At 40.1% G+C, this 12,854-nt stretch overlaps 1 protein-coding gene and 1 pseudogene across 29 annotated transcripts in view; one reads left to right on the top strand and one right to left on the bottom strand.

Moving 5' to 3' along the window:
* The window catches only part of Btrc (beta-transducin repeat containing protein), a 169,656-nt gene that overhangs the window by 81,909 nt on the left and 74,893 nt on the right, over window positions 1-12,854 (bottom strand). Inside the window, exon 1 of one of the 29 annotated variants that reach the window (XM_006526615.3) lies at window positions 5,748-9,648. The exons of the other annotated variants lie outside the window; for them this stretch is intronic. The gene's annotated coding sequence lies outside the window, so the exon portion shown is untranslated. Of the gene's footprint in view, window positions 1-5,747; window positions 9,649-12,854 lie in introns of those variants that run through there. 29 annotated transcript variants of the gene reach the window in all.
* Window positions 188-1,159, top strand: Gm6807 (predicted gene 6807; annotated as a pseudogene).

Raw genomic sequence — 12,854 nt, 5'->3', positions numbered from 1 at the left:
TAGCCCAGGCTGAGACATAATATTGATAACAGAGAGGATGGTGGCATAAGAAGATAAAGTATTAATAATTCTTAAAAGTGAGATACTGTTTAGGCAGACCGCAAATGCCTTTTTTTTTTTTTTTGAAAATATCTTCAGAAGTAACTGGCAATAAAAATGTCACGGGGGGGGGGGGGGGGGGTGTGTCATTGCTTATAGACCGGAAGCCGCTGCCTTAGTTCTCTTTCCCGTCTTGCAAGATGGCGGGTGAAAAAGCGCCTGATACAAAGGAGAAGAAACCTGCGGCCAAGAAGGCTGGCAGTGATGCTGCTGCCTCCCGGCCCCGGGCCGCCAAAGTAGCCAAAAAGGTTCACCCTAAGGGTAAAAAGCCCAAGAAGGCGAAGCCCCATTGTAGCCGAAACCCTGTCCTGGTGAGAGGAATTGGCAGGTACTCCCGTTCTGCTATGTACTCCAGGAAGGCCCTGTACAAAAGGAAATACTCGGCTGCCAAGACCAAGGTTGAGAAGAAGAAGAAAAAAGAGAAGGTCCTTGCTACTGTCACCAAAACAGTTGGTGGGGACAAGAACGGTGGCACCCGGGTGGTGAAGCTTCGAAAAATGCCTAGGTATTATCCCACCGAAGACGTGCCTCGGAAGCTGCTGAGCCATGGCAAGAAGCCCTTCAGCCAGCACGTGAGAAGGCTCCGCTCCAGCATCACTCCCCGGACTCTCCTGATCATCCTCGCTGGGCGCCACAGGGGCAAGAGAGTGGTTTTCCTGAAGCAGCTGGACAGTGGCTTGCTGCTTGTGACTGGGCCTCTTGTCATCAACAGAGTTCCTCTGCGCAGAACACACCAGAAGTTTGTCATTGCCACCTCTACAAAAGTTGGTATCAGCGATGTTAAAATCCCCAAACACCTGACTGATGCTTACTTCAAGAAGCAGCTGCGCAAGCCCAGGCATCAGGAGGGCGAGATCTTCGACACGGAGAAGGACAAATACGAGATTACAGAGCAGCGAAAGGCTGACCAGAAAGCTGTGGATTTGCAGATTTTGCCAAAGATTAAAGCTGTTCCTCAGCTCCAGGGCTACCTGCGCTCTCAGTTTTCCCTGACAAACGGGATGTATCCTCACAAACTGGTCTTCTAAATTGTTAACCTCATTAAACAGCTTCATAGGTTAAAAAAAAAAATGTAACGGGGGGGAGGGGGGGAGAGGTTCTGAGATGGCATGGTGGCATGTGCCTTTAATCCCAGTACTTAAGAAGCTAAAGCAGGTGGACTCCTCTTGCAAGTTCAAGACCAGCTTGGAATACACAATAAGACCTGTCTCACAAAGGAGTCAGATGATAAACTGTCTCAAAATCAGCACATCCAAATTTAGCGTACTAAATCTTTAACCCCTCCGCAGCATTTCTAATCAGATCCTCACTGTCTCACTTGTCTATGAGTTCACGGCTAGCTTGTCTACATAGCAAGTTCCAGCACAGCCAGCAGTACACAGAAGAGTTGGAAACTTTTATGGTCCTACTTCCCTGTCCCCAGCTCAATACATTAAAACCCTAGTAACCTGGCCAATTTAACTTCCACAAAGCACACACCGTTTACCATTCGTCAATTTTCTACTTCTTTCCTTTCATTCTTTTCCCTTCCCATTCTACTCTTCCTCCCCCTCTGTTCCCCTCCTTCCTCTCAGACTCTCAGACAGAGTCTCACTGTTTAACTGAGGCCAGCCTCTACCTGTGACAATACTCCTGCCTCATCCTGAATGCTAGGGTCCCAGGTATGTGCCATCACACTTGGCTCTTTCTCTTTGGCCACAGTTTTGTTCTAGGGCCTGGATGACCCTGCACTCGGTGTGTAGACAACAAGTGCTAGAGTTATAAATACGCCGTCACAGCTTTGCTAACTGAATCGCCCCCGCCTATGATAGGAGCCTGCTTTCCTATCCCTTCGTCTACTAAAGTCTCAATTCTCAATTCCAAGCTTGGTGAGAAGGCGCAGTGAAAGATATTTGTCACCAAGGTGACCAGAGTTCAATTCCTGGGACCTTTGCAGTGTAGGAAGAGAGCCAACCCCTGCAAGCTATCTTATGAGTGCTCCAGCATTTATACATTTAACTTCCTGCCTCTCCACACACACACACACACACACACACACACACACACACACACAGATGGGGGTGGGGAGGGAGGGATTAAATGTAAATTTTAAAAAATCTTGACTCAAGTGACAATTAAAATACCATCATAGCTTTCTCCACAGCTCAACACGTTACAGAAAATAGGGTCAATAGATGCTCAATAAATAAATAAGACCCAGTTGGGTATGGGGTGCACACCTTTAATCTCAGCATTCAGGAAGCAGAGAGAGAAATATCGATGTGAGATGTAAGTTCAAGGCCAGTATGAAAAGACATCACTTAGAAGTAAAATCACAAGTTTCAAAACTAGAAGTAATGTTTTCTGACTTGTGCTTCAGGGTTTTTTTTTTTTTTTTAATACTTACATATTTAATGTATTTGTGTATTTTGTCTGTATGTTTGGGCGTTATGCCCATGGAGGCCAAAAGAGGCTGTTGGATCTCATGGGACTGAAGTAACTTACAGAAGGTTGTAAGCCACCACGTGGGTGCTGGGAATCAAAACCAGGTCCTCTGGAAGAGCAGCCAGAACGGCCCTGACCACTGAATCATAGCTCTAGTCCCAATGCTACATTTTTCACTGTAATAATTCAAATGAGTATGTGACTCAGTTATTATTGAAGCAAAGCAGGTAGATGCTGGCAAATTTCATCCCTGAATCTGAACCCTTTTAAGGTGGAACTCAGGCTAGTGAGACAGTTGATAGGGGAGAGAGACTCCCTTAGAGATAACCTGAGGTCAATTCCCAGATCCAACAAGGTGGCAGGAGAGAGCCAAGCAAGAGTTGTCCTCTGACCTCCATATATTTATTCATTATGACATGTACATGCTTGTACATATGTGCATGCACACACAACCACACAAATAAGCACTTCAGAATCCAACTGTTCACTGTCATGTAGAATGGCAAACACATATGAAGAAAAGAACCTAAGACTATTTCTAGTAACCAGCTAAACGATCCCGTGGTAAGCTTTGCAGGCGAGTTAGGGACTGGAGTAACACTGCTTCCACACCACCTGTCCTGCGACTCGGCAGTAACTTTAACCTCCACACACAGGGCTTCCAGTTTACAAAAACAAAAGGTATTTTTACAAGCTTAAAAGGTAATTTAGCTACATAAAAAAATAATAAAAGCTCTTCAGTGAAAGGTGACATAAAACACACACACACACACACACACACACACACACACAGAGCTGGCCAGAAAATGACTGTAATCCCAATACTTGGGAGGCAAAGGCAGGAGGATCACTGAAAGTTCAAGGGCAGCCTAGTCTGAGTAGTGAGTCACAGGCCAGCAAGTGCTACAGAGTAAGGTACTCTCTCTAAAGACAAAACAAAAGCCCACCACACTCTGCATTTGAAAAAAAAATTAATGAATCTTCCTGGGATTAATGGGAGAAGTAAGTAAGTTTAGAAGCTTATTGAAGGTTCAGTTGTATCCAAGGACCAGTTTTTAGGGAAGACCTGAAGTATCCTCATAAAATAATCCTCTCTGGCATGCTTCCACAGACAATAGCTTCTCTGGCAAGTTCACCATTTGGCACACTCTATTACACCACAGCAACATCAAACAAAGTCTGCACACAGTGTTTAACTTCTATGGAACCCCAGTCCAAGCTTTCAAGGGGGGCTATTTTTCAGCGGTGCACAGATCCAAACATAGTGGTAGGAACCAGATAGAATGGAAAGTGCTCCCTGGGAAAAAACCAAAGAGTACTAACTGCCATCCGCACTGCCTTCCTCCCTAGGACAGAAGTCAAAAAACCTGCCAAGTGGGTTGATCCCCCTGCTACATTGTCTGACGCTAATTATAAGAATACTACAGATGCAGCCTTTCTCAAAATGCAAAGGGATTGTGTGTATTTGCAAAGAACAACTATTTTTTATGCTTCCAAATTCTTAATCCTGTTTGGAGCTGTCAGTGGGGGTTAATGGAAGCCTTGGATAGGAGAATTCCAATCTGGTTGGCAGATGGATAGGTTGGTTATAGCTGCATAACTATGTCTTGCCTGCAGGCACAATTCAGAACACTGTTAAAGCAATATAAAGTCTCTGTCAAGCTGAACCATTTGGATCAGTAGCAAGGAGAAATAATAATAAAAAAGAAGTTCATTTCTGGGCCTTGTGCATTTATGCTAGTATGCAGAAACTGATTAATTGTCATAGTGTGTTGGTCTTCCATACCTCAGATTTCTACTTCTGGAGGAGATTTTGCATGCTAATATAATCATTCTCCCTCTTGAGACATTAGCAAATAATCAAATGAAAAACAGGATCATAATTTACTGAGATTCAAGCAATTCTCTATGCAAATTTGACTTGTTATTGCTGCTGCCTCGTTAATCTGAATGCCTTTGACAAACTCCTTTGATTTATGAACTCATGACAACTCCAATGTGTATATATTTTGCTAGATTGACATTATCATTAAGAGTGGGTGGACTGAGCTCACATGAATGGCTGATTTTATTCGCTGGTGTCTGCTGCTCAACAGCTGAGCATCTCCTCCTCACAAAGCCCCTGAGCGGCAGGCTCTTCCCATCTTCCCATCCATTCATCATCTCGATGTTAATTGGCCCAGGCTTTAAGCAAATTTTCAACACGATTTAAAGGCACGATGACACTGATTACTGACCCTCTGCCATACGGTGCCTATTGATTAACCTGACAGAGATGATGAGCTTGAGGGAAACTAGGTGTGTGGGGACCTCAGGGAGAAAAATATATTGTCTATGCAGGCAAACACTTGTCATTACCTCACAAGCCAGAATCTGCACAGCACAAACTCTTAAAAACACACTACTGCTTTGATACCTACAGCTAAGACAGAAAGTGCTTTCTGTATCCACAGATATTACAAATACGTCATGTCAAAACACACTGACACATTCAGTATTTAGAACAATTCCCTGGGTAGATGCTTGCCTTTTGACCAATTATTCTTGTGCTAGCTGTGTATATGTGTGTGTTTGTATATTAAATTAGAAATACTGGGGTGGCCTAGTTGCATTTTATTATGCAAGAAAAATAAAAGTGAGGAAACAAATTTAGGAAATAAAGGAAAGAAGAAGGAAGGAATTAAATAATCCAGGCCAGTTTCACCATGATTAAAACAGGCTACAGTCTGTCAGTAAAAGAAGAGATTTTCTCAAAAAGAAACCCAATTTGATTTCAGAAATTCTGTTTTCTATTCTTTCAACACCACAACCTGACTCCAAATGCCAAACTATTCAACATAGAAATTATCAGCAGAACATTTATTTAGACAAAGCAAAATAGTATTAGAGTCTGACAAACATAGTTCTTAAACTCCTGCTTGCCTGTTTGCAACAACTATTGTGCAAACTGTTTATTTGGACAAAGTGTAAACAATCTTTGAGGTTATGCTTCAGAAATCCCAAATTCCTCACTATTAAGAGAAGAAAATATAAACATTACAAGTTAATAGGCGGTAAGTACAAATATTGGTAACAAACAAAATTCTGCTCAGGATACTGCTCAGTCTGTAAATGCACCCACATCATGAAGCACACCAGGGGTCAGAAAGGACACCTTCAGATAGGGACAGTTATTATTTAAAACAAAGCCAACAAAATATCCTCCCTCTGGCCACACATATCACCTTGTTTACTCACGAGTCCTGGGGGACAGCCAGTGTACAGTTTTATACACAGGGAGTTTGGAGCAGCACTAACGGTTATTTCAAAGCTAAAATAATAGAAAACTGAACAGCCTGACTGTACTCGCTATTACAGTGACATGGGCTGTTAATGTAAGAGATCAAATGTTCTTCAAGCCAAACAGCATTGGTGCCTGTTATTCTGGAACATGCAGCTTACTCCCTAAAAGCCTGCCTCCTGCTCTTCTAAGATAAACAAGCTCAGCTCAGCACTGAGATGCTCTGATAAAGACAGAGAGGAGCTGTTCCGGGGGAGACAAGAGAAGAGGCGCCAATGTTGCTTTTGTTCACTTTCAAGTCAACAAGCATCATAATCAAGACAATAGTATTTTATCATTAAAGCATAGATATAAGAGAAAAACAAATTTGCAGCAATCAATATAGGGACCATTCCCCAAAACAGCTAAAACAGTTATCTCTATTTTCTGAAGAGGAGAGATGACAGCTGTCTGAACATATTTAGCTTTGTGTCTTCTTAATCAAAGATTTGAACATCAACTTAGCAATGACTCTAAGTATATATAAGAATTTTTAATTAACTTAACATGTTCTACACCAGAATAACAGTCTATGTAAACACAAAACTAAGTTTCTGGGCTCTAAAGACTTAATTGAAAAATCAAACCATACTTTATTCCTTACCCATTTAGATCTGTAGGCTGTGAAGTTTTAAAATTATTTTATTCACCTGAACATGACAATGCAGTCACCGAACTCTAATAACATGGCTTAAAATTTCAAACTGAAATAGAACAACAAAATAGACCCCTGTGTGTCAGACCAGAACTAATATTCCTTTAAAAAATATTTTCATACATATATTTCATGGTTTAAAAAACAAAAACAGCTGGGTGGTGGTGGTACACACCTTTAGTGCCAGCACTCTGGGAGACAGAGGCAGGCAGACCTCTGAGTTCCAGGACTGCCAGGACTACCTGTCTCCCAAACAAAACAAAACAAAACAAAACAAAACCCCAAAACAACCTCCCCACCTCAAAAAAGGAAACCAAAAATCAACCCATAAGGCTAAATGAGCACAGTAAACTAAGATACATTTGCCAAGCGAATGTAGGATTGAAAGACTGAAATAAAAGGCCAAGCACATCTACCATGGGACCAAACCGCAAGGAGTTTGATTTACTTCTGCACAAACTTTTAAGTTTAAAAGCAATTGAAGAGTCTTTTTGCCCTCTTCACGATACTATCCCTCCTGAATATGTACTGGGGAGAATTTCATGTATGCCACAGTTTTCCTTGATGTCATTTTTATATACTATCTTCTACAGAGATCATCACAGTTATCTGCATGTGAGTAAGAGGTGAACTTTTGCCTCGCCTATGAATAACTGGTTAGTTTATAACTCAAAGGTATCTATGCACATTGTATAGATCTTTCTTCTTTCTCAAAATAAGGCCAGCAACTAGAGAGCCTTTGGGCCATCCGCCCAGACCCCAGTGAACTGAGACCTCTGGCATGCTCGTTCCTCGTATGTTCTCTGGGTTCTTTTAAATTCTTTTCCTCACCTTGGGTATCTTCCTTGCTTAGATGTTACTTACACTTCAACAGTATCTTCAAAAAAATTTAAGATTTGATCAACTTGTTAATTTCCTCCAAGTGATTACCAATTTGGAACAAAAATAAAAACACCCTAACTAAATAAGTAATAACAGAACAATACAAAACAAACAACACAGACTGTTTTGTGTTCTGGGTTTGGAATTTATAATTATAAAGTTGACTATATTTGACCATTCTCTTACTTCCTTTATTATTAACAAGTTGTTCTATTCTTATTACCCTGTAAAATTAACTATTTTATCAAATATTTCTTACAATTACAAACTGTCCTTCTCACTGGTTCTTGTAAATATTTGGTCCTGCATAGCTCTTTAAATGTATGTTTTAAAGAACAGAGGCATGTTTCAAAAAAAAAAAAAAAAAAAGAAGAAGAGGCAGAAGAAGAAGAGGCAGCTTGTACGTACCACACTTTATACTCTCTGCTTTTTCTTAAAATGCTAAGTATGCTAACTATATTCATATACTTGACCTTGATCTTTTTTAACCTTTGTTTTTACTGTAAACCTTGCTTTCTCATTTTTTGATAACATCTATTATAGAAAGGGGTGGATTATGTTTTTAAAAGGAAAGCAGCTAACATAACAACACCTCCTGGATTGTCAGGTTTCTGAGTAGCTTAACATGGAGGGAGAACTGGACTAGGAATTAAAATTTAAGTGAAGGAGATTTCTTTTCTGGACAGGCCAAAGGTTATACACACCGACAACTGACTTGTTTGAATGTTAAAGCTAACGTTATCAAACAAAATGAAAATAAAACCAACCCCCAACTTGGAGTTCTATCAGTAGAGTACTCAAGTATATTTCTTTGTAACGATGAAGTAATTTTACTTTCCTAGGAATGAGTAATCCTGTTTGTGTCTTTGTTTAATACAACGCGCTTTGACAATTAACAGATTTCAAAAGTCGTCTTCTCCAACGGAAGAATTTAACAGTAGAAATCCTTCCTATTTAAAAGAAGACAACTTAAAAGGATATGTTTGCATGTTGTTTGCATGTCTGTAGTCTTCAGTTGTTGTAATGCTGGAGAATAGTCACATGCTTTCTAATCGTCCATTCTCCGACTATACACCATGTTGTTTACATTTCTGACATTCTACAACTTAGTTACACTAATACTATTTAACACAGTCTCTGTTTTCTAGATGTACAACCATAAACCTAGATTATTTTTATAAAATTATTTCCTGTCACTTAGTAAAAATAAATAATTTTCTTTGGAAATATTAATAATCCTTTGTTGATTAAAAAATAAGTGAGGAAACATTAATTTAACATTCCTGAATATTATAGTTCTGACCATCATCATTCTGGGACAAAAATAAAAACAACAAGCCCAACTAGATAAGTAGCTGCCAGAAAGAAGACAGAGATGGGTAATTCTGATAATGTTATTAGGAACTTAGCCATATTTGATCATTCTCTTCCTTCCTTTATTATTGAAAAATATTCTATTATTGCTTTCCAGTGAGTTTTTCCACCGAGCACATATTCCTTACAATTACAAACTCTTCCCTTCTCTGGATTTTATAAATGTCTGGTTTCTAAGGCTGAAAAACTTGGCCCAGTCTAGCTCTTTGGCCATTCAATTTAATGCTATTTTTTCTTACCAAAATTTAAGTTAGGGTAGTTTTAATCAATAATCTTTTCAGTAAAAACTAGTATAAGGTATCACACAGTATTTTGTCATTTTATGGAATTAAAATGTAAAAACTGCTTTGCTTACTATAGAGTCTCACATATATAAAACACTAATTTTAATGTTATAGCAGAAAGCTTTGAAATCTGTAATATTCAATTTCTTGGCATCAGTGTGTCCTGCCAAAATTCCCTCTGTGAAAAATCAATGACTATTCCTTGCTTCTGCAGACAATGAAGAAACAGTTGGTTTCAAAACCAGTTGCCTCTCACTGCCTGCTGTACAAAGGACATTCTGGGGAGTGGTCAGTAAAGAGAGCAGTCATTTCTAAATGCCAGTGCTTCCCAGCATCTCCTTTTCTTCTCCGTGGAATGAAGTCTGAGAGCACTGACTGGTGGGTCATTCGACCCACGAGGGCCTGGAAAGGTTTCAAGAATAACAGAGGTCATGTAATTGCCAAAAGAGCATTAGCCACTCAATCATAATGGATAATTAAATGACCTACATGATTCCTGAAATAGCTGCTCTATATTTGGTCTATTACTTGCGTCCCTCAAGATAAGCTACTTGTCTGGTCTGCCTTGACCCGCAAAAGTCCAACCTGCGCCTGGAAACTAGCTGCATGCTTCTATTGCTTTGAAACCCCACCAGACTATGCTTTCAGGAGGACACACATAAAAAATCAATCTCGTATCCTTTTCCCTGTTGTGCTCTCTGGAATACAAATTACTAAAGAAAAAAAAATTAGTAAATCCTTGGCTTAGATCTTTGAGGGACCAGAAGAAAAAAAACTGTAAGAAGATTACAAAAAGAAAACTATGATGACTCCTTTTTAAAAAGTTTTCCTTGTATGCCTGAGAATTTTCCATTTGATTATAAAGTTTGAGATATTTATTTATTTTGTAGGCTGCAGCAAGTCATTAAAACGCCAACTGCCTAGGATGCAGTTTTTTGTAGTGCAGACTATTGGACTCTTTACTGGCCTAGTTTTTTTAGTCCTGTATGGCAAACTAAAGTGCCTCGCTCCAAAATAATAATAATAATAATAATTCAAATACATATGGTACTGGTGTTCACATAATAGAACTGGCAAAAAATATCACTCAGGTTTTCGTATCTCTGAATAGTTTATCTTACTAAAATACTGGATTAGAAAATACAGGCAAAGAAGAGCCAGCTGCAAAATTATACTAGGGAACGGCTGCTTTGTGGGGTGGGGGAAAGGTCTGTCTGTGGCCCTAGAGGTAACTGCACATCTAACAAATACTGCAGAGAGAGGCAAGAGACAGGGAAGCAGAGACAACCTACAACAACAGCACGGGACAGAGATGTGAGGGACAAAGAGCTAACATTTAGAATACCCTAGAGGCTGGTAGGATTTTTCCGTTCCCACAGGAAATTGTGTAGCGCGGGGCTGCTGGCTACTCTGATCTCTTACATGATTGGCTTATTAAACCTAGAACATATCTGTTTTAGTTAACTTCAGGGTAGGGAGGGGGCAAAGGGGAGGAGAGAACAAAATGTACTTAAATGCTGAATTTTTTCTCCAGGCTGAATGCCTTTCATCCAATAAGACATTCAGAGCAGTGACCCAGCAAATGGATTGCAAAAGCAATCTTCCGTCCCGGTGCCACATTATCATTCCTGTTCAGTATTCTCCATGAGATATCTCAATCAGCTGTGTGTAAGTGACAACGCAGCCCATTGCTGGGTTAATTAAACATTTGACTTTAACACCCTCCCCGTCATTAAGCAAATAAAAACAGATAATTCAAACTGCACTTCATCCTCGGGGTACACAACACACATGTCAAAATTAAGAGAGTCCAAGGCCTCCGGGGAATTCTGTTGAAGCTATAATCAGTTTAAATCTTATCTGGTTTATCAATTATTCTATTGATTAAACCAAAGCGATTATACACAAGTCCTCTGCCACATGGGATTGATGTCAGCAGAGCAAGAAAATAACTCCAGGAGGTTCCAAACTGATTTAAAAAGCGACCAACAGACAGACCAATAATAGTCGATTATTACATACCAGTGATCCATACACTGCGGAGTTGATTCTTAGTTTCAGGCGGTGAAGTGAACTGTTTCCAATCACTATGTCTCACTGATATACCTTACAGTTGATGCCAGTAAATTTATGTTGTGGGAGATCAACATTTATTCTACTGATTTAAGCAGAGGCTAGCATGTTCAGCAGCTGAGATATATTTTATAGAGACTGGCCCCTAACTCTAAAAGAGAAAGAAAAACTCAGGCAAAGAGAACGAAAAACTTTAATTTCCTTTCCTATGTGCACATGGCCAGTAACAGGAAGGGCTGAAAGGGACACACAAGAGACCCAGTTCTTCTGAAATTCCCCCAGAATCCCAGCTATTGCAGTTTGAAAAACAGACTATAACATCACAAAGACCTTACCACAAAGAGTCATAATATCTTTTATTAATTCCAAGGGCAAACATCTTCATTACTATTATGAAAATATTAAGCTCTTCAAATAAAATCTTGATATCTGAACCCCAACATCATCCAGAAAAATTTAAGCACAATTTAGGTGTCCCCCTGTCCAATTACTGTGTACTGTCCTTCAAGTTTCCATGGCCCTTGACCCTCAAGGCCATACCTTTCTGTATGAGAGAAAAGCACTTACTTAAAACCCAGTAACAAAAATGGAGAGGGAGCATGTCGGGCCCCCCCCCCCACCTGAAACGTGCACCAGCCCTGCTCAGGAAGGGAACTGTGCACTGCCACGTGGGCACTGCATGTGCATTCAACCAGAATTAACTTATCTCCTTCAGATTTTCTGTTTTCGGGCAGACTAAGTAAGAAAACTGCATTAGCATGCTGTATTCTACATTCACCACTAGAAATACTGAGGGTGCTATTTGTAATTGTATTCTTTTTAAGGGGTTTGTTCTCTGCAGCTGTTTTCTGCTTGCAGTGTGTTTTGTGTAATCAGCACATCATCATAAATACATTGGCTGCTCCCCTGAGGGCGGCTGTCAGGGTTTAATTTACAGAACAACCTGGCCACTGTGAGTTGTAACACACTAGCACTATGGCAAATAGTTACCACACTCTGTGAAAAATGGGTTCCTATGAATTTTTATATCAAGAGCTTGTCCCAAGACAATTTAAGCTTTAGAAATACTGTTTAAAAGAAGTCCTTTCTACCTTGAATGGAACAAACGCATTGATAGGAGAAGACTTGAAATAACTCTCAAAGCCCAAGTGGGCACCAGCAAAGGTAGAGAAGAACAGAAAATTACCCACCAGCAGGAGGCACTGTAGCCAATGCATCTCCAAAGTCCCCAGAGACCCTGAAAGGATGTGCAAAAGGGAAAGAAAAACTATTCCAAGAGACATACTAGGGTATCAATCATTCTTTTCTGCTGAGATGAGTTATACTGGATATGATAATAAGTTCACTATTTTCTTAGACAGCTATTCAACCAGATACTTAGCTCAATGGATGGGAAAGGGGATGAGATGATAGGGATTCACATAATCCCTCCCCTTACGCACAAAGCTCCCGCAGAGCTTGCACAAAGGTTTGCAATATATGTTTAATGACTAACTAAAAGCTCCTTGAGGCCAGTGCCTGAATCTTAATTTATGCCCAATATTTAAAAACAACAACAACAACAAAAACCCACCTGGCACATACAGGTGAGTTGAGTGGAGTTATGGCCCTGTTATTGTAGGATTTAGATCTACATGATGTCAGAGGCGTTACACTCTACGAAGTATACGTTAATGTCAAGATGGTGCTTCACGCCTAGTCTCGGGACTGTGGAGTCAGAGGCATAATCAGAAGGGTCACTGAC

The sequence above is a fragment of the Mus musculus genome, chromosome 19 (genome assembly GCF_000001635.26).
Source record: "Mus musculus strain C57BL/6J chromosome 19, GRCm38.p6 C57BL/6J".
Lineage (NCBI taxonomy): Eukaryota > Metazoa > Chordata > Mammalia > Rodentia > Muridae > Mus > Mus musculus.
The sequence above is the reverse complement of the archived record's forward strand: the minus strand, read 5'-3'. Positions and strand labels throughout refer to the sequence as shown.